General features: G+C 39.4%; 1 protein-coding gene across 2 annotated transcripts in view; it reads right to left on the bottom strand.

The window, feature by feature from the left end:
- Positions 1-20,780, bottom strand: part of ctif (CBP80/20-dependent translation initiation factor) — a 79,912-nt gene extending 59,132 nt beyond the window's left edge. For both annotated transcript variants that reach the window (XM_052104296.1, XM_052104297.1), the window contains exon 1: positions 20,635-20,780. The gene's annotated coding sequence lies outside the window, so the exon portion shown is untranslated. The remainder of the gene's footprint in view (positions 1-20,634) is intronic.
- Between the last annotated feature and the right edge of the window lie 3,190 nt (positions 20,781-23,970).

The raw sequence follows: 23,970 nt of genomic DNA, 5'->3' as shown, positions 1-23,970 counted from the left end.
CCTACATGACCCCAATAATGTGGGCCGGTTCCCCCTGTTGGAAGGAATCTCCTTTAGAAATGACCCACAGCCTGTGTAAACATTTAAACAAACAAACTAACAAAAGCTAAAGATTACACGGAGCCTGATTTTGTTTTTCTGCTACTGAAGAAATAATTCTGTAAAGAACTGAGAAATATTATGACTCAAGAAAAAATAAATAAGTAGTTTGGCAAAAAACTTTATGAAAGTGGTCTGGGTTGCTCAGCGAGTATCGATGCTGACTATCACCCCTGGAGTCGCAAGATCGAATCCAGAGCGTGATGAGTGACTCCAGCCAGGTCTCCTAAGCAACCAAATTGGCCCGGTTGCTAGGGAGGGTAGAGTCACATGGGGTAACCTCCTCGTGGTTACTATAATGTGGTTCTCGCTCTCGGTGGGGCGCGTGGTGAGTTGTGTGTGGATGCCACAGAGAATAGCGTGAAGCCTCCATACGCACTACGTCTCCATGGTAACGCGCTCAACAAGCCATGTGATCAGATGGGCAGGTTGACGGTCTCAGACGCGGAGGCAACTGAGATTCGTCCTCCGCCACCCGGATTGAGGCGAGTCACTATGCCACCACGAGGACTTAAAGCGCATTGGGAATTGGGCGTTACAAATTGGGGAGATTTTAAAAAATATATATTCAAGTACTGTAACGAGATCTAATTCGACTGATGTATATCAATAACATTATTTATAAACACCTAAGAAATCATTCTAGAGTTTTATTGATCATTTGTATACAAGTTCATCAACTTTCCTAACCAACGAAATAACCAGAGATATGATGTCTAGACAGACAGACAGACAGACAGTCAAACAGACAGACAGACAGTCAATCAGACAGTCAAATAGACAGACAGACAGACAGTCAAACAGACAGACAGTCAAACAGACAGACAGACAGTCAGACAGACAGACAGACAGTCAGACAGACAGACAGACAGTCAGACAGACAGACAGTCAAACAGTCAAACAGACAGACAGTCAAACAGACAGTCAAACAGACAGACAGACAGACAGACAGTCAAACAGTCAAACAGACAGACAGACAGTCAAACAGACAGACAGTCAAACAGACAGACAGACAGTCAAACAGATAGTCAAACAGACAGACAGTCAAACAGACAGACAGTCAAACAGACAGACAGTCAAACAGACAGACAGACAGACAGACAGTCAAACAGACAGACAGTCAAACAGACAGACAGATAGTCTAACAGTCAAACAGATAGTCAAACAGTCAAACAGACAGACAGACAGTCAAACAGACAGACAGAGTCAAACAGACAGACAGAGTCAAACAGATAGTCAAACAGTCAAACAGACAGACAGACAGTCAAACAGATAGTCAAACAGTCAAACAGACAGACAGTCAAACAGACAGACAGACAGACAGTCAAACAGACAGTCAAACAGACAGTCAAACAGACAGTCAAACAGACAGACAGACAGTCAAACAGTCAAACAGACAGACAGACAGACAGTCAAACAGACAGACAGACAGTCAAACAGACAGACAGACAGTCAAACAGATAGTCAAACAGACAGACAGACAGTCAAACAGACAGTCAAACAGACAGACAGACAGACAAACAAACAGACAGACAGACAGTCAAACAGACAGACAGACAGACAGTCAAACAGACAGACAGACAGACAGACAGTCAAACAGATAGTCAAACAGTCAAACAGACAGACAAACAGACAGACAAACAGACAGACAGACAGTCAAACAGACAGAGTCAAACAGACAGACAGTCAAATAGACAGACAGTCAGTCAAACAGACAGTCAAACAGTCAAACAGACAGACAAACAGACAGACAGACAGTCAAACAGACAGACAGTCAAATAGACAGACAGTCAGTCAAACAGACAGAACAGACAGACAGACAGAAAGACAGACAGTCAGACAGAAAGACAGACAGACAGTCAAACAGACAGACAGACACAGCACAATAAGTCTCCTTTAAGTTGAATGGGTTCCAGAAAATAACAGTGTGAATGAAAACTGATAAACAAGTTTGCAGGCGGTGCTTTCAAAATCAAACCATCATATACGAGTGCGCTAGGGGAAAGATTCGAAACATATTGATGAACTGAGGTCTCATTAGGTGGATTATTTCACAATGATGTGACACACAGAATGTCCTCCCTCAAATAAATCACAGCCCCAGGTGGTCAGATGCGATCTCTGCTAATGAACGGATGAAATCGAAGCTGTCAACATAAGCCACACAGCAACAATTAAAACACACTTCTTACAGCTTATATGTTCATGGTTGAAAATGCATTCATTTAGCTTGACTTACATCTCGCATGCACAGTAGAACAGCGCTTTCCTCCACCAAAAACCTTGCATTTCTAGAGTACTACTCTCTAGCACTGCATGATTGGGAAATCATTTAGCTTATAATGCTAAAGTGCTCGACCTGTTTCATTCTCCCTCTCTCGCCTCAACAGTTCCCTGTAAACTTTAACTGTCTTGTCTAATGATAAATAGGCAAATATCAATAAAACTAAATTAAGGAATAATTGACGATGACCCGTTGAATTGATTAAAAATAATGCACACCCGAGGTGGTAATGCGGTCACGACGCAGCTGTTGCACCTCGGGTGTGCATTATTTTTGAACTATTCAACGGGCCGGAGTCAATTATTCCACTTATACCACAGTTACCACACCTGAAGACATCGTTCAGGGTTTTATCTCAAAACATTTTCTAATTTCATCCCTAAAACGCTCTCGTGAGTGGAACTACTTTCTTCCGCCACATATTCAGCGTCTTGTTTTAATACAGTCGGAGCCTTTGTTGCTAATTCGAAAACGTCACGTTAGAACTAGCAACAGATGCTTGCGCTGCTTCACTCGCTTGCTTGTGTGCGCGCTCTCTCTCTCTGTCTGTCTGTGTGTGTGTGTGTGTGAAACGGGGGGGGTGGCTGGGGGGTAGCGGTGTTTTACACTACAGCTATGAGAGGCTGATTAGGGCAAAATATATAGAAACATTAAAAGTTATTTCGGATAATATAACTTATTGTATTGATCAAGTCGCGGGGGTGCGGCTCTATTTTTTTGGTTGCGACTCGAGTCTCCGTCTGCGTGCGTGTGTTTGTAAGTGCGGAGGCGGCGAGGGAGCGCGAGGGCTCTTTTTAAACGAAATTGAAATATATGTCGGATATTTTGGACATTGTTTTGACGTTCTTAACCGATTTACTCTAACCAAGGTCTTTGTTTTAATTGGATATTTTGATGTGGTAGCCTGTAGGGCTCTTTGAAATAATTGAAATTATTTGGCGAAGTGATATTGAACTGTTATGCGGTCAAGACCTGGATCTACTTCATAGCAATTGCACACATTAGAACGTCCATGAACCAATCAGATTCAAGCATTCAACAGACCCGTGGTATAATATCATATAACGTATGCAAATATGAGCAAATCTTGTTTAAACGGATGTAATAAACCAACCTCACAAAACTTGAGCAGATCCAGCATCCTGTGAAACGCTCAACAGTTCCCTTTAACCTTTCTAATGATAAAAGGCAAATATAAGTACAACTTCTATTATATACCGTCTGAAAATATGCAGATCTCATTTAAAAAGGATGTAATTCACAAACATCTAGAAAATCCAGTGTTTTCTTCGCATTGAGCGCTTGCGTGTATCCTATAAACTATTGTTGTCACGGTACCAAAATTTCATACCATTGAAATTTCACGGTACTCGATACCATTTTCAGTATCAAAGTAAAACACAAAAACATGTTACTAAGCAACACTTAATAACAATGTCTACAAAACATCAGCAGCAGAACTAAGAACAGAAATATGCCATTGAGCAACACTTTCATTTAAATATATTATTCTTGAATTATAACAAAACACTTATATAAGATTTTTGAACACTTATATAATATTTGCTTAAACTTTTTCAACTTATAATTTTTTTACCAAGTACTAAAAAACAAAAACTAAATAAACAAGCATACAATAGAATGAATAAAAACTATTTATAAACTAATGTGCAAAGTGCTCTCGTATTAATAAAGCTGCATATTGACAATTTTCTTCATGATAAGAAATGCACAGTGACATATACACTCACCTAAAGGATTATTAGGAACACCATACTAATACTGTGTTTGACCCCCTTTCACCTTCAGAACTGCCTTAATTCTACGTGGCATTGATTCAACAAGGTGCTGAAAGCATTCTTTAGAAATGTTGGCCCATATTGATAGGATAGCATCTTGCAGTTGATGGAGATTTGTGGGATGCACATCCAGGGCACGAAGCTCCTGTTCCACCACATCCCAAAGATGCTCTATTGGGTTGAGATCTGGTGACTGTGGGGGCCATTTTAGTACAGTGAACTCATTGTCATGTTCAAGAAACCAGTTTGAAATGATTCGAGCTTTGTGACATGGTGCATTATCCTGCTGGAAGTAGCCATCAGAGGATGGGTACATGGTGGCCATAAAGGGATGGACATGGTCAGAAACAATGCTCAGGTAGGCCGTGGCATTTAAATGATGCCCAATTGGCACTAAGGGGCCTAAAGTGTGCCAAGAAAACATCCCCCACACCATTACACCACCACCACCAGCCTGCACAGTGGTAACAAGGCATGATGGATCCATGTTCTCATTCTGTTTACACCAAATTCTGACTCTACCATCTGAATGTCTCAACAGAAATCGAGACTCATCAGACCAGGCAACATTTTTCCAGTCTTCAACTGTCCAATTTTGGTGAGCTCTTGCAAATTGTAGCCTCTTTTTCCTATTTGTAGTGGAGATGAGTGGTACCGGTGGGGTCTTCTGCTGTTGTAGCCCATCCGCCTCAAGGTTGTGCGTGTTGTGGCTTCACAAATGCTTTGCTGCATACCTCGGTTGTAACGAGTGGTTATTTCAGGCAAAGTTGCTCTTCTATCAGCTTGAATCAGTCGGCCCATTCTCCTCTGACCTCTAGCATCAACAAGGCATTTTCAGCCCACAGGACTGCCGCATACTGGATGTTTTTCCCTTTTCACACCATTCTTTGTAAACCCTAGAAATGGTTGTGCGTGAAAATCCCAGTAACTGAGCAGATTGTGAAATACTCAGACCGGTCCGTCTGGCACCAACAACCATGCCACGCTCAAAATTGCTTAAATCACCTTTCTTTCCCATTCTGACATTCAGTTTGGAGTTCAGGAGATTGTCTTGACCAGGACCACACCCCTAAATGCATTGAAGCAACTGCCATGTGATTGGTTGATTAGATAATTGCATTAATGAGAAATTGAACAGGTGTTCCTAATAATCATTTAGGTGAGTGTATATAGATATTATGATTAAATAAGTCGTGAGCAATCGTGTTCTAATTTAACTGCATTTAGCGTGTGCGCTCGAGGGAGGAGCGACCGAGGCGGAGTCTCTCTCAGCCGGTATGGTTTCAATCTCTCCCCCTGAGATCGGGACATTCGCGCAACTCATAGAAGAGGCGCCGACCACACAGAGAAATGCCAGTTTCTGAGTTTATAGTTATTAACATGATCTGCTTCTGTATTATTTGAACTTTAATAAAGCAATTTTAAAGCATTTAAGATGTTACGCCGGGATGTTTCCTTTAAAGAGCTCCGCCTCCGCTTATTCCTCAACGGTACATGCTCCTGAATGTACTTTTTTTTAATCATTCCCTAATACTTTGGGATCTACATAAAATAAACTGTGAAAGTTTGGAGTGCATCTGGACTGATCGGTGTAATTCGTCCTCCATCAGGCGTGAACTGCTGCTCTCACGCGTCAACGAACAAACATTTTTCTCGACATCATTTTCGACGATGTCGATAATGTCGACTAAACGTTTCAGGCCTAACGCAAATGATAATATGCTTTTAAACTCGCCTGCTTTAGTTGCTTGAATAAATCCGGGTGTCTGTCTTTCAGGTGTTTTATTAAGTTTCCTCCTTTTGTCAGAAAATTGCGAAAGCAGCGTTTACAAATATGTTTTTGCAGATCTGTGATGTTTCCGTTTTCATCAGCTTCAAATTACCTGGCCCGGTACTCAGTACCCCGGTACCTTCAGAAATTCTGGTATCGTAATTAATATTTTGTTTGAGTACCGACTTGGTACAGGGGTACCGGTATTTTTGACAACACTACTATAAACAACTTCAGAATCAAAAGTTTGACGATCCAGGCCATTTAAACTGTGAGGAGATTGCTGCTCGCGCTGGATCCGCACATGTGCGTGAGAGCAACTTCACGTGTGCTATGAGTAAATGTCTAATTCACCATCACTGTATGTGCAATTAGTTTCATTTGATATTAACACACACATGCCATCCATGATTGCTGGACGTGTGTACTGTTATTTCCTACTTCCTAATATATGAACAATTTCTTCATGTGAAAAGAACCAATATGGCAGCAGCCTCAACAGCTAAAAGGTAATGAACAAAGATTTCCATTTAATATTCATTTTACAATCCCGTCGTAATCTGGAGAGCTTTCTTTGTCCCTTAACTTTTTGCAAGAACAAAGTGAATTCACGTTGACTTCAAAATGAGGACGAGGACATACTTCATTTGTTTTGTGGTCGTGTTGTGGGAGTGCTGATGATGTCACTGCTGTCATGATGTCACCGGCGGGGTGTGTCTGTGAGCTCTTTGTTCAAACAGCTGTTTTGAGCGAACACACGTGGAGAATTTTACACACTACTGAACCCAGACAACAAAGAGCCGGCCGACACACACTACACAACTACAGCAGACTGTCTTTCTCTCTCACCTCTGTTTCTATTTTGTTTCAACGTTGTATGTTTAAACATATGCTTCCATTCATTTCTCTCTCTCTCTCTCTCTCCCTTGATTTCTTGTCCTCTTCCTCTCAATCATCTATTGTCCTTTTCCACCCCCCTGCTCTCTCTCTGTCTCTCTCTCTGTCTGTCTCTCTCTCTGTCTGTCTCTCTCTCTGTCTCTGAGCGTCTGCAGACAGACGGGTGGTCTGATGCTGCTGTCTCGCTGCTGTAGGGTGATCAAACTGCAGACAGACAGACTCCATCAGTCAACACAGCACATTTTACTGCAGTGCTGGTTGTGCTGGGTTTTTGCTGTAAATTAAACACAGCGAGCAGCTGAACACACACTCGCACACTTGTGTTTCTTTGTTCCTTTTTCTGCAAGTACTGTGTAGGGATGGGAATAGTAAGGGATTAAACAATTCCGGCTCGGATTCCGATCCCTCCAAACGATTACGGTTCAATAATGTTTAATTTAGCATTTTTCAGGAAGAAACATTTGCAAACAACAAATGTCATTCTTATTGGATATACTGCCCTTAGCAGACTATTACCAAATGATGAGATCATTTCAGATTTTAACAGAATAGATCCCGCTAATCAAGATATTTTATTAATTCAATTATAGTTGATATGACAAACATTGTCATATCAACAACCATCCAGTAATTACTCCGATTGTGGTCTCACAAACCAAAACTTGGATCGAGTCCGGTCTCGAGTACTACAACACTGGTCACTCGTTCTGGAATCGGCTCATTAGAGTCATTCGTTCGGGATTGCAATCTTGATTAATAGCAATGCAGGAAGCAATAACTTATCGAGCATTTTATACGCTTTATCAAAAAAACACCTATGTGCATATTTACCAAAAAACACCTATGTTCATATTTACCACAAAACACCTATGTGCATATTTACCACAAAACACCTATGTGCATATTTACCAAAAAAACACCTATGTTCATATTTACCACAAAAAACCTATGTGCATATTTACCAAAAAAACACCTATGTTCATATTTACCACAAAAAACCTATGTGCATATTTACCACAAAACACCTATGTGCATATTTACCACAAAACACCTATGTGCATATTTACCACAAAACACCTATGTTCATATTTACCACAAAACACCTATGTGCATATTTACCACAAAACACCTATGTTCATATTTACCACCTATGTGCATATTTACCACAAAACACCTATGTTCATATTTACCACCTATGTGCATATTTACCACAAAACACCTATGTTCATATTTACCACAAAACACCTATGTGCATATTTACCACAAAACACCTATGAGCATATTTACCACCTATGTGCATATTTACCACAAAACACCTATGTGCATATTTACCACAAAACACCTATGTGCATATTTACCACAAAACACCTATGTGCATATTTACCACAAAACACCTATGTTCATATTTACCACAAAACACCTATGTGCATATTTACCACAAAACACCTATGTGCATATTTACCACAAAACACCTATGTGCATATTTACCACAAAAAACACCTATGTTCATATTTACCACAAAACACCTATGTGCATATTTACCACAAAACACCTATGTGCATATTTACCAAAAAAACACCTATGTTCATATTTACCACAAAAAACCTATGTGCATATTTACCACAAAACACCTATGTGCATATTTACCACAAAACACCTATGTTCATATTTACCACAAAACACCTATGTGCATATTTACCACAAAACACCTATGAGCATATTTACCACCTATGTGCATATTTACCACAAAACACCTATGAGCATATTTACCACCTATGTGCATATTTACCACAAAACACCTATGTTCATATTTACCACAAAACACCTATGTGCATATTTACCACAAAACACCTATGAGCATATTTACCACCTATGTGCATATTTACCACAAAACACCTATGATGCATATTTACCACAAACACTATGTGCATATTTACCACAAAACACCTATGTTCATATTTACCACAAAACACCTATGTGCATATTTACCACAAAACACCTATGAGCATATTTACCACCTATGTGCATATTTACCACAAAACACCTATGTGCATATTTACCACAAAACACCTATGTGCATATTTACCACAAAACACCTATGTTCATATTTACCACAAAACACCTATGTGCATATTTACCACAAAACACCTATGTGCATATTTACCACAAAACACCTATGTGCATATTTACCACAAAACACCTATGTGCATATTTACCACAAAACACCTATGTGCATATTTACCACAAAACACCTGTTCATATTTACCACAAAACACCTATGTGCATATTTACCACAAAACACCTATGTGCATATTTACCAAAAAAACACCTATGTTCATATTTACCACAAAAAACCTATGTGCATATTTACCACAAAACACCTATGTTCATATTTACCACCTATGTGCATATTTACCACAAAACACCTATGTTCATATTTACCACCTATGTGCATATTTACCACAAAACACCTATGTTCATATTTACCACAAAACACCTATGTGCATATTTACCACAAAACACCTATGAGCATATTTACCACCTATGTGCATATTTACCACAAAACACCTATGTGCATATTTACCACAAAACACCTATGTGCATATTTACCACAAAACACCTATGTGCATATTTACCACAAAACACCTATGTGCATATTTACCACAAAACACCTATGTGCATATTTACCACAAAACACCTATGTGCATATTTACCACAAAACACCTATGAGCATATTTACCACAAAACACCTATGTGCATATTTACCACAAAACACCTATGTGCATATTTACCACAAAACACCTATGTGCATATTTACCACAAAACACCTATGTGCATATTTACCACAAAACACCTATGAGCATATTTACCACAAAACACCTATGTGCATATTTACCACAAAACACCTATGTGCATATTTACCACAAAACACCTATGTGCATATTTACCACAAAACACCTATGTGCATATTTACCACAAAACACCTATGTGCATATTTACCACAAAACACCTATGTGCATATTTACCACAAAACACCTATGTGCATATTTACCACAAAACACCTATGTGCATATTTACCACAAAACACCTATGTGCATATTTACCACAAAACACCTATGTGCATATTTACCACAAAACACCTATGTGCATATTTACCACAAAACACCTATGTGCATATTTACCACAAAACACCTATGTGCATATTTACCACAAAACACCTATGTGCATATTTACCACAAAACACCTATGTGCATATTTACCACCTATGTGCATATTTACCACAAAACACCTATGTGCATATTTACCACAAAACACCTATGTGCATATTTACCACAAAACACCTATGTGCATATTTACCACAAAACACCTATGTTCATATTTACCACCTATGAGCATATTTACCACAAAACACCTATGTGCATATTTACCACAAAACACCTATGTGCATATTTACCACCTATGTTCATATTTACCACAAAACACCTATGAGCATATTTACCACAAAACACCTATGTGCATATTTACCACAAAACACCTATGTGCATATTTACCACAAAACACCTATGTGCATATTTACCACAAAACACCTATGTGCATATTTACAGTCCAGGCAGGAAAGCAAAACCACGTGCTCGAGGGGCAGTATTGGTGACTTTCTTCTACGGAAGCAGCTAAGGTTTATCCAAAAAGTCACTAGATTTGTCGCTAGTCGCTTTTTAGAATTTTCTTTCCCGTGCTGTATGTCTGTGCGAGAAAGGGGTCACCATTCGCCTCTGCCACTCTAAACCAGAAATATCAATAACGCAAGTACACTTTTAAAAGTACGTTCCACAACTCTGCAAATTATTAAAAAGAACATGTTTCATCAGACTCACGCTTACTACGAAAAGTCGGCCCCTTTTGGACTCGGCCTGTTATAGACTCGGACTGGAGTCCGACTCGGCCCCTTTTGGACTCGGCCTGTTATGGACTCGGACTGGAGTCCGACTCGGCCCCTTTTGGACTTGGCCTGTTATGGACTCCACCTAGAGTTCGACTCAGTCCCTTTTGGACTCGGCCTGTTATGGACTCCAACTAGAGTTCGACTCGGTCCCTTTTGGACTCGGACTGGAGTCCGACTCGGCCCCTTTTGGACTTGGCCTGTTATGGACTCCACCTAGAGTTCGACTCAGTCCCTTTTGGACTCGGACTGGAGTCCGACTCGGCCCCTTTGGACTTGGCCTGTTATGGACTGCACCTAGAGTTTGACTCAGTCCCTTTTGGACTCGGCCTGTTATGGACTCCAACTAGAGTTCGACTCGGTCCCTTTTGGACTAGGACTGGAGTCCGACTCGGCCCCTTTCGGACTCGGCCTGTTATGGACTCCACCTCGAGTTCGACTCAGCCCCTTTTGGACTCTGACTCGACTCTCGATTGTTTAAAGACTTGGACTTGATTAAGGTGGACTCGAACCCAACACTACAATACATAACATTTTCTCTACTCTAAAATTTACTTTAATAATAATCAAAATAATAATACTACATTTATTTTATATAGTGCCTTTCTTGAACCCAAGGTTGCTTTACATGAGAGCAAATACAGCAAATGGACAGATAAAACATACATTTCAAAAAACAAAAAAATCCCTAACAAGCAGCCGAGAGATAACACTGAGTGAAGAGATGAGTTTTTAGATGTAATTTAAAGGAGGAAGGTGGCGAGTTCCCGAAGAGGTTGTGGGAGAGCATTCCAAAGCCGAGGAGAAGTCAAAATGACCTGCCTCCCATTAAAGACAACCTGAACTTCGGGACAAACAGGAAATATTCACCAGCAGACCGTAGAGTGCGAGTGAGAATATAAGGGTACTGATGAGCAAGTGTGTGAAGTGCCTTGAAAGTTATCAACAATATCTAATATTGAATGTGATATGTAATTGGTAGCCAATGGAGCTGTTGCAGAATGGAAGTGATGTGTGCAGACTTTTTACTAGAAGAACTCTAGCTGCAGAATTTTGGATGTATTATAGGTGATTTAGGGCCTTAGTTGGTAAACCATAGAAGAGTGAGTTACAATAATCCAATCTAGAGGGGATGAACACATGGACTAGTGTTTCTGTGTTTCGTATTGAGGTCGGAGACGGGCAATATGGTGTAAATGAATAAATTACGTCTTTATAATGTTATTAACATGTATCAAAAAATCACCCTAAGGTTACGAACAGTGAGCGAGGGCTTAATGGCAGTATCATCAACATCCAAGGTAAGGTCTGAACAGCGTGATACCAATGATTTGGGTCCCATTATCAAAATATCAGTCTTCTCTGCATTGAGCCTCAAGAAGTTAAAGCATCCAACCAATGTCTTAAATTATGGAGGCACGCAGATAGTGAGGGTGGTGGAAATGGTGTTGATGAGCAATAACTAACATAACTCTGGGTGTCATCCACATAACAGTGGAAACTAAGGCCATGTTTCTTATAAGTTCGCCAAGTGGAAGGATATAAACTGCGAAAAGAAGGGGGCCCAGCACTGACCCTTGTGGGACGCCTCTTAAAACAGAAAGCAATTGATTATTTGTAATTCTGCACTGAGACATACCGCTGCCTACCTTGTGAATAGGACACTAACCAATGATAAGCAGTGCTGGAGATGCCTATAGCTAAAAGAAGAGTAAGAAGGATTTTATGGGAGACCGTGTCAAAATCTGAGCTAAGATCGAGCAGAAGAAGAATGGTGAGTGAACCGGTGTCTGCAGTAATGAGAAGGTCATGTACTACCCTTAATAAAGAGGTTTCTGTGCTGTGTATTAAGTAAAAGATTGTTAGACTTCAGGTGTTCCTGAATTTGGGACGCAACTACTCTCGAAAGGATCTTGGCCCCAAATGGAAGTTTGGAAATAGGCCTGTAATTCTCCAATAGACATGGGTCAGCACCAGGTTTCATTTAGAGTACATTGAAGGAGAGAAGTTGGTGCAGGAACAAGTTGGCACATTGAAGAGTGTGAATGACCTGCTGATGTAATGTGGAGTGGTGGTGGTGGCGTAGTGGGCTAAAGCACCGAACTGGTAAGCAGAAGGTTGCTGGTTTGATCCCCACAGCCGCCACCACTGTGTCCTTGAGCAAGGCACTTAACTCCAGGTTGCTCCAGGGGGGATTGTCCCTGTAATAAGGGCTCTGTAAGTCACTTTGGATAAAAGCATCTGCCAAATGCATAAATGTAAATGTAACAGGCCTCAGTGACAGTGAAAATAAATATTAACCATATTGTAATATATCACCATCCCATGAAATCACAATGGGGAAAAAATCTAATCCCACACAACATTATTTTCATATCAGAAATATGACAAAAAGTTACATCCATTCTGTTGTGTCTCTCTCTTTTACGGTTTATTACACAAAGAGGACAGACGCGATCATGCGACCAAACATGTACACACCTCAAATACACTGACGGGAAGTTCAAAGGCATCACTAAACTTTGCCCTGGTGCAATATAAGCAAAACATTGTTTACTACCAGACTACTATCACACTTTCACATTTCATAAACGTTCAAGAGACATGCAAATGAGTTCAAACAGGCGTCACTGACAGATATAACCTCAGAACTCACTATCAGATGAACTTAAGCCATTAACATTCAAAGTATTATAAAATATTCACCTTTCTCTCTGTATTAATCGCTCAGGATAGTGTGCATCACATGAAATGTGTTGAACGCACCTGAGAGTATTACACTCTTGATTAGCCAAAATAACAACACAAAATGAGCGTCAAATCTAGGAAACCCCAAACTGCTTCTGTAGTCAGCTGATGTCCAACACAGAGATTTTAACACTGGAATTAACCATAAAACGCTGAACGTCACGGACTTTGACAAATTTGGGATCAAATTACAAAATAAATGCACAAGTCATCAAATTTAAATTGTGATGTCCTAGTGTGATTAAAATCACACAAAAGTTGAGATTTAACTCATAAAACTTTAGTCAAATTTGTTGTAATGTAAATGTAGTACTATAAATAATAAAAATAAATGCTAATAATAATAATAATAAAATAATTACATTTTATTTAATCAGCACATCACAAGCAAGAGTGCTTTTGTACAGAATAACAATTTTCATCAATGCTTTTATTAATACTGTGATGCAGAACTTTATTTGACCAAATATAACTCCAATATGAGGATTTGAATAAAATAACGGTTTAATATTTAATAAAAATAATGCAATGGTATGTTGAAATGTAATTGTACACTATAAAAAAAAAATCTATATGTTAATTGATTAACAAATATTAACTGTAAAATATCCAGTACAATGTTTTAATATATTTTAAAAGACAATACAGTCGTTTTTACATGTAAAAAGTACGATTTTCCTTTATAATTAATGGTAAAAATGTAGATTGTTTAACAAGAGAGTACATGTAATTCTTACAGTAAATTATTGTTAAAATTACAGTAAAAAAACGTAATTGGCGTTCCCAGAATTCCCTGCGTGACCCATTACATTTCATTATATTTTATGGGAATAGTTATGTTTCATCTTATTTGTAATATCAGTTACGTACACTGTAGTTCATGTTTACTGCAATATTTAAATCTCACACGTGTTACTCTGTTGTTGTTTGTGTCTCTGGATGTTTATTGGTCATTACTTCTGGAAGAGCCCCCATTGATGTCATTATGTGCTCTTCTGTAGTTACTATGGTGACGAACACATACCTTATAAAGTCAATATTATATAACAGTCCATTATGATGGACTTTTGGATCAACTGCAAACAATGTTAAATAAAAAAAAAAAAACAACTCAAAACAATTAATGCTCAATTAACAGCATTTGTTGCATAATGTTGATTACCACAAAAAAAAATTTTTTTTAAAAATGGATTCGTCACTCATTTATTTGAATGACGCCCCTCATTTAATAAAACAAAAAGAAGCGTTTTCACTTTCTAGGGGATCAAACTGGGATAAAATTAATTATTTGAACATCTAAACTTGCTGAATTTCATCTAGACTTAAGTGGAGACCAAACTCACGCGGCTTTATAACAAGTCAGCACGTTTTAAATAGATTTTTAAACCGTGTGTTTGTTTTTCACTGTGTTTGGGAATGAGTTGTGAGAATGTTCCAGAACAACTGACATCACAAAGCCTGGATGTGTGATTGACAGGCATGAGGATGCCAGCACCCATCTGTCACATCAGCACCAATGCAATGCCGTGAACAGAAACAGATCAAGATTTCAGTACATGTTTACCCTAAATTCCCACTTTCACTTTTACATCTGAAAGTGAAAGTTAAAGTGAAGATTTAGAGTTAAAAAAAGGACATTTTTGGATAAACTACCCCTTTAACAAACATACATGCTGTTTTGTCTGGCTTACACAAACAATCACATGACATGTCACATAATGCAGAGGGTTTTTTTTGGGGGGGGGGGGTCAAAATAAGGTCAGCTGAGCTGCCAAACAGTCCAACACATCTCATTAAATGAAGCAAAAACTCAAAAACATCAGCAACAGCAGCAAGGAGGTAAGAAAGCAGGTCACAGTGGAGAGGATGTTTAGAGTTTGAGATGATGTTCGGGTAAAACTGAAGTCATCAGTACCAGAACAAGAGAAACAATAGATCTCTGTCCAACAGTGTGTGTTAGAGGAACAGAACAATAAAACAATACACAACTTTACAACCATCAGACACTTTCACTGCAAAACACAGAATAAACTTCTCAGTGCTTTAGTCTTTTCTTGTAAAAATACCGTATAAGCTCAGACCCACAGAGAAAAAAAACAATTATCAAAACATTTCAATTCACTATTGGGACATCAGTCACAAGATCGAATCCAGGGCATGATGAGTGAATCCAGTCAGGTCTCCTTAGCAACCAAATTGGCCTGGTTGCTAGGGAGGGTTGAGTCACATGGGGTAACCTCCTCGTGGTCGCTATAATGTGGTTCTCGCTCTCGGTGGGGCGCGTGGTGAGTTGTGCGTGGATGCCGCGTAGAATAGCGTGAAGCCTCCATATGCGCTACGTCTCCGCGGTAACATGCTCAACAAGCCATGTGATCAGATGCACGGATTGACGGACTCATACGCGGAGATTCGTCCTCCCGTACCCGGACTGAGGCAAGTCACTACGACACCACGAGGACTTAGAGCGCATTGGGAATCGGGCGTCCCAACTTGGGGTGAAAAAGAAAGAAAAGAAAAGAAAAAACTGATAACCAGGGCCGATTATTTCCTGTCAAAAGAGGGCAGAAAAATGCTTTGGACATTTACCTTACAGCTTTTGCTGGAAGGTCTCCTCCTGTGTGGAATTACTTTGAATTGGGTGAGAGTTGCAACTGTAGTCTATTTATTGCTAGAATTTCAGTGGAACTACCATTAACACTTCAATCAGTGTAACACTGCTCTGTTTAAAATGATCTTTTCTGTGAAACAAGCACAATGATATAATTATGCAGGGAAAAAGCCACCGTCTTTAAACTACAGGACCAAAACACTTTACAGCAGGAACTACTAACACACACACACACACACACACACACACACACACACACACACACAGCTGTCTCTGCCTCTGTCACACACTCATGATGTGGTCTGAATCCCAACGGAATGTGTTGAGCTCCGGCAGTTCTTATTGGCTAATGAAACAGGAAGTGGACACGTTCCACCTCACACCAAACCAATCAGATTGTTCCTGCATGATGAAGGTAGCAGGGATTGGACAGACAGTGGTAGGCGGGACCCAAACTGAAAACAGCCCTATCATCACTGATCCATTTGACAAAGAGCCTCTCGTACAGGAAAACATCTCATACTATATACGTACTGTCTGCTATATCTCTACTTTCTCTTTTGGGGCACTAATTTGGAGGTTTACGATAAAGCTGCATTAAAACTAAATGTATTGTGATTGTGAAAAGCTTGATATGCCTTGATTCTGCCATCGTAAAGAACGTCATTATGATTTAGGCAACTATTATTTGTCCAATGATATTGGAGTCGACCAGCTAAACTTAAATATTAAAGAATGCAATTCAGTCTCACCCAAGCAAACAGGGCAAATGTCCAAAAAGAAACCAATTAAACCACTTCGATTGGACTATGATGACAGAGACACGATTCTCATTTCAGAGCACGTCAAGGAATGAAACGAAAGTCTACTGCTATAAAAAGCCACAACATTTACCACAAATCTTTCAGCAGAAATGACACGTGAATCTTCTGATGAGTTTATTAGACAATTTAATTCATTCATTCTCTTGGGACAAGTTAATATTTGGCAGGCTTGTTTTAATAGGGGTCAACCTCATCACACTAGTGGTCAGAATGACATCATTAAACCTGTTTACATGCACACCAATATGCTGATTACTCCCAAAGATCAGACAAAGATTGAAATCCGCGTTTACGGGATATTTGAGATAATAGTTTTATTCTCTGCTTTTGACGTCAATCCTTGAAGATGCATGCGCACAACACTTGTGTACATTAGTTAAGCCGGTAAGAAAAGTGTTTTAAGGAGTTTAAATGCAATGAGAAATCAGAGAAATGGGCAAAAATCTATCCGTGTCGATCGGTATGTTCTTACGCCGTTTATGACCTCACACTGATAAAGGAAAGCCGTTTAATGCGTTTATATGACGACACACGTTGTTGGCTTATTAAGCATAATCGGTGTAAGAATGTGCAGGTAAACATGCTCACTATCTGCAAACATGCACAACCCTCAAAAATGAATGGGAAAAAAACAACACTTTCTGTGATGCCTTTAAGTCCAGAAGTATTAAAGATATATTTTAGTTTATTTATTTTATGTCCTTTTCTCCCCAATTCCCACTACTTACTTGGTCCTTGTGGTGGTGCGGTTACTCATCTCAATCTGGCTGGCGGAGGACAAATCTCAGTTGCCTCCGCTGCTGAGACCGTCAATCCGCGCATCTGATCATGTGACTCGTTGTGCATGACACCGCGGAGACTCACAGCATGTGGAGGCTCATGCTACTCTCCACGATCCACACACAACTCACCACACGCCCCATTGAGAGCGAGATCCACTAATCACCACCACGAGGCGGTTACCCATGTGACTCTACGCTCCCTAGCAACTGGGCCAATTTGGTTGCTAAGGAGACCTGGCTAGAGTCATTAAGCACGCTCTGGATTGAACTTGCGACTCCAAGGGTGATAGTCAGCATCAATACTCGCAGAGCTACCCAATCTCCCCCCCCACCGTATTAAAGTTATCTTAATATTATTTTAGATTCTGTCTTTGAACAAGCTTTCCTTTTTGTATCTTCATTTGTAAGGCCCGAAGTGTTTATATCCCAGAGATTTGGGGTCTCGACGCTTAATCCACAAACAAAACAAAGGTCCGAAGTACAAAAACTATAAACGTCCCTTAATTTATTCACAATCACAATCAACACACGTGGCTCTTTAGTGCAACACCCATTTACCCATATCTAGTTTTTGGATTTTAGAAATACATCTGCATCATAAAGAGTCCAAACACCAAAGATGCAGAAACTCTACTGAAACTTTTGACTAATTCTACAATGTTCTGCATAACATGTGCCTGCCCATTTCTAACAACACAGCATTTTTAAAGACAAAAAGAGACCAAGTCTCATATTTCCAGAGCATTGTATGGACATTTCTAAACCAGTTTTACAGCTGTAGACCAGTTTAGTAGAGGTCTGACCCCAGATCAGCAGGCATGAGTCTAAAGAGTTGAATTCATCACCATTATGACTCACAGAGGAACCACTGAACTCACTCACACACAGGTCAGAATGTGACCTTTTACATCTACTCACACCATCCATTGCTCAGAGATTGATTAAGTCAGACTGGCGGTTCACAGATAAGCAGTGTCAGAGAGTGATTTGTTTATAGTGTAAATAAAGGGTAAAACTGCACTGCTATTTGCTGCTGTAGTATGAACATACGCATGACAGTGTGGCTGCATGCACTCCTATAGACACCATGAGAAATTGTTCTGCACTACTATAACCATGTAATAATGCTGAAATGACACAGCAAATGATCCTGAATATGAAAACATATTCTAAAAAGACTTTAGAGAGATTTACTTGTAAATAATGCACTAATACAGCATTTATGAGCGGATCTAATTTAAAGTATTGATCCTTTACACTTCTGCTGAATACATCAATCACTGACCACATCAGCACAGTGGCCATAGTCCTGCAAACAGGAAACCAAAGAGGACAATCTCTGCCAGGAAGACTACATTAATGTACATGTCAAATCTGCGTCAGCATAACAATCGATTCAAACGCTGAATCAGGCAGTATTTGAATCAGAGAAATCAACTACCACCTAAACTACAGAAACGCATTATGATTTGCACATTAAGAAACGATTTGCATTATCCCACCTCCATATTACCTCATCATCTGTATAAACACAATGTAAAGGAATATATGGATTCCATACATGTTAAGCTCACTCGGCAGCATTTGTGGCATATTGTTGATTACCACAATTTCAACTCGTCCCTCCTTTTCTTTAAAAACAAAAAAAAAAAGAGGTAAAAAAGGGGTTAAAGTGAGGCACTTACAATGGAAGTGAATGGGGCCAATTTTTGGAGAAATCCTTTTAAATCCCTTATAATTTTATAAAAGCACTTACTTTAATTATGTTAAACCTTGCGCATTTTTCTAGCTGTAAAGTTGTTTAAATCATCGTTTACCAGGATTACAAGGTTGGTAAGTGATTTGTATCACTTTAAAATCATCTTTACAGCTATACTTTTAAAAACAGCAAGTCATTTTTTGTGGTTATCAACATTAATGCCACAACTGTTGTCCATTGAGCTCAATTTGTATGTAATCAGGGATGTTTCATTAATATATATATACTGTTTACAGACTATTTAGGTATACTTTGCCACTCGTTGTCTATTTTTTCAGCTTTACATTTCTAAATCTACAGATTTTCATATTAAGGCCTATACATAACTATTGGTTAATGTCAGGTGGGCACACAAAGAATTGAATAACCTGTTAGCCTGTGCAAATGGCACATATAGACTGGAGTCAAACCCAAAACATGATTGCAGTCCAGTGGTGTCGTGTCACTGATGAAGACGTGGAGGATGATGGTAGCAGCAGGGCTGTTTAACTGGATCCATGCGTGAGTGCATGTGCAGCCCTGCCCAAGTCTGATACCCTCAAAGCTGATGTAATCGCCCAACAAGACCTGAAACTCGGTGTCCAGATCCGGTTAGCACACCGTTTCTAAAGCACTGAGATTGCATGACACGCCAACACTTGATTTTACAGTAGTTAACCACTAAACACTCACATCTAATAGATCACATTGACTTGAAATGATTTGTACTTTTATTGTTTTAGAAATGTCATAGGAGACCAGTTTGCGCCTTTGTACTGTTTTGAGACTTTCGAGCAAGCCGCAATAAGCTAACATCACGCACGCACGCACGCACGCACTGACCAGATGAGACTAGAGATGCCAACAGGTTTAATTAGAACGCTCGGGTAATGTCATCTGTCAATGATCAAAGCGCCGCCGCCGGCAGAACAAAGAGACACATTGTATCAACAAAAAGATAGAAAGTTGCCGATCACAATTGAACTGTTACAATGTATCACAGACGTTCCATCCGGTCGCGCTGTGTCACTACAGGCTGCGAAAAGAATACAGCGCGGTTACGCTAACAGTAAACACCCAAAGCCGGCGAGTTCTTCATTTCTGCCCCCTAAGAACACACACACAAATAACCGCAAATACTCACCCGCTATCTGCAATCAGGACTGCGGGGATCACCGGGTGTCCTCCGGGGTTAATTCCGCCCTGTCATGAGTGTTTCCCGGGGACAGAGAGGTGGACGGGACGGGAGAGATTAGCCTGCGTCCCTTTTACACACACACACATCCATCCACACACACGCAGGGAGGGAGGGAATGCAGGAATGTGACGTTTAGTCCGGTTTGCTAACAGGACACGCGCACGAGACGAACCGAGGATTGTGGGAATTTGAGTTCAGAGAGAATTTCGGGAATATGTATCGATTTATTTATAGAATGTTCTTGTTTATGTATGTTATCGTATTATTTCTGAATTCTATTATTATTATTATTATTATGATTATTATTGTGCTAATTTTACATATAATATAAAAAATAATTACAATAGGATATACCACATCCTAAATTGTATGCATAATATTTTGGGCTTGTGATGTTTTGCATGTTGTGTCCTTACGAATGCTTTACCATTAACCCACGTTGTGTCTATATGTTCATTATTTGAGATGTAAGTGTTGAACTGAGTTTGGCTAATGCGCTAAAGCTAGCGGCAACACAACACAGACTTTTGAAACGTCAGTTCTGTCAGAAGTTAAACTAAGTATGCTAAACTAACATATCAATATTTAAGTCCTTTTTACTATTAATCTCCACTTTCAAACAGCCCTCTAAGCACTCTTCTTCTAAGAATTCTTCTTCTTTTGTTTTTGGCGATTTTCATTCTTTGTGCATATCGCCACCTACTGGGCAGGGAGGAGAATTAATAGTAAATATATAAATTAAGATAGGGTTAAAATAGTTGTGTTTTCAATATTCCTGACACGTTCAGTGAAAAATGGCGATAACTCCTAAACGACTTAGCAAATACTTTCCAAAATAGTATTACTGTAAAACGTGGAAATCTAATAATATTCCACGAGCTTGTTTTCATTATTTTCACTTGATATTATGAGCATTAGTCTGCAAAAGCTGTCGCAATGCGAGTTACCCCGGGAAGAGTTCGTCTTGGCATAGCGGTATGTAAGGGACTGTAGAGAAAGTGCACAAAAAAAGTGAGCAAATTTCACAACCTTTCTTTTTACACCCTACTGGTTGGATGCGGAACTGCATGTCCAAAATTAACCTTATTTTCATAATAGCTTTTTTGTTGAAGGAGATAGAGGCACAAAACCAGTGTCATTCAATACAGGAGGACAGTGAGCAACTTTCACAACCTTTCTTTTTACCCCCTAGTGGTTGAATAAGGAATTGCATGTCCACAATTTTCTTTCTTTTGTAATAGCTTTTAGGTTCAAGAAGATAGAGGGATGAAACCAGTGTCATGTCCCAGTCCATTCTGAGTCCGACAGTGAGGAGAAGAGGATGAGATTGACCCTCAGTCAGCCCCAGGACTAGCCCGTCTACAACCAGCTCATCAGCAGCCTGTAGGAGGACAAATATGGATGTCAATCAATGGTGAAATTGAATGGTCTCCATTTGGTCGAACCACTTCCACTTTTCCTTGATGGTTCTGAGTCACTTTTAAGTGTTTTTTACTTTTCCCTCACTGTTGGTCAGTCCGGTGGTAGCCGTTTGCGGCCAACAGCTGAGACACTTCCTGAGAGACTTTATAGTTTCGATCGTCGCTAACGAGAGGACCGTCTGCACCTCGTTTATTGACCACGGCGGGGTTTTGCGCACAGCCATTTCTTCTTTCACAATTCAAAAGTCGCGTGAACAAATGATACTGCTATCGCTGTTGCTAACTTTAAAACTAGCGGGTTGATGTCACGTGTCGGAACTCCAGTGACGCTAGTAGTGACAATTCTCTCTGACCAATCAGTGATCTGCAGGGTTATGACATCACGTTTAGTATCGGCTCGGCTCACTTGGAACCTCGACCGAGGTGCTACTAAATAAACGATCAGGTACTATCCACAGTGGAAAACACCCCAAAAAAGCGAGCAGAGTCGAGTTGAGTCGAGTTGTACCGTGCAGTGGAAAAGCCCCAATAGTGTATTTTCATAAGTCATAAAACCACTTTCACAAAACATATTGACTCTTCAAAAACAATGATTATTTACTATAAATAACACATGCATGTGATAGTAAAGTTTCACTCATTACTGTATGGGTCTTTCATACACTGTACTCTCTATACAATATTATATATAATAGCTGGGCAACAGTTAAGCATAATATATCCAGGTATTTACAACATCCTTCCTGTTTCTGTCTTGCCATCTTACTGTACGACAAATTTCCACAAATATGTTTAACCAGAATTTATTTGAATCTTGTTTGAATTACACTGGCGGCCAAAAGTTTGGGATAATGTTGATCAAATCTAGACAGCAGCATCACTCAAACACCTTATCCTTGAGTAATCATGATAAACTGATCATTTGGTGCTAGAAAATATCTTGCTGAAAGCTGTTTGATTAGTTAAATGAAGCTTAACATTGTCTTTGTGTTTGTGTTTGAGTTGGCACATTATGCAGTAGACTGGCACGTCTTAAGGTCAATATTAGGCAGAGGTGGGAACAAGTCACACATGTTCACGTCTCAAGTGCAGTGCAGACAACTCAAGCAAGTCAAGTCAAGTCAAGCCACAGTACTAAAATAAAGAGATAAATATTTATTTTTGCTCTGAAAAGATGAACTTATATACATATCTTTACATTCATTTTTTTGCATGAATTGTATAACAGTAATATGTATATATATGAGTAAATTGCACTTAAAAATACTGTGAATACTTCTAAGTACCTCATTATCCGAATTGTTTAGATTTTTAGAATTAACCGGTTAAAATGTATAACACTGTATGCGGTGTAAAAATGCAGTCAGATTTTCACATTGATCTAACAAAAGATGATGCAGACGGTCTGAACAAAAATGCATTGTGATCAGTTGAATGCCAATTTCTTTCCATAAGAGCAAAATCTGTACATTATTCCAAACTTTTGGCCGCCAGTGTACATGTTGTTAGCTTCCTAATATTTGAGATACAGCCTGTTCCCTGACACACTAGTATCTGTGCCAGAAAACAAAGAGGTATGCTATGGGCATTTGCTGAACAGCCAGGGGCATACTGTATGCAGACAAACTACATCATTATTAAAGTTTATTTATGGTCACACCAATTACCATCAGAAAAAGGTTCTACACCATACATCATCTGTATAAATTCGAGGAATTGTGGGAAATTGTCATTGCCATGCAACCCTTGCTGCAACACTTACATGTAATAAAAACACTTCCCTCTTCTATTGAATGACACTGGTTTTGTGCCTCTATCTCCTTCAACAAAAAAGCTATTAAAAAATAAGACAATTTTGGAC

Source organism: Xyrauchen texanus, chromosome 34 (genome assembly GCF_025860055.1).
Source record: "Xyrauchen texanus isolate HMW12.3.18 chromosome 34, RBS_HiC_50CHRs, whole genome shotgun sequence".
Classification (NCBI taxonomy): Eukaryota; Metazoa; Chordata; class Actinopteri; order Cypriniformes; family Catostomidae; genus Xyrauchen; species Xyrauchen texanus.
Note: the sequence above shows the minus strand (reverse complement) of the source record. Positions and strands in the feature narration are given on the sequence as shown.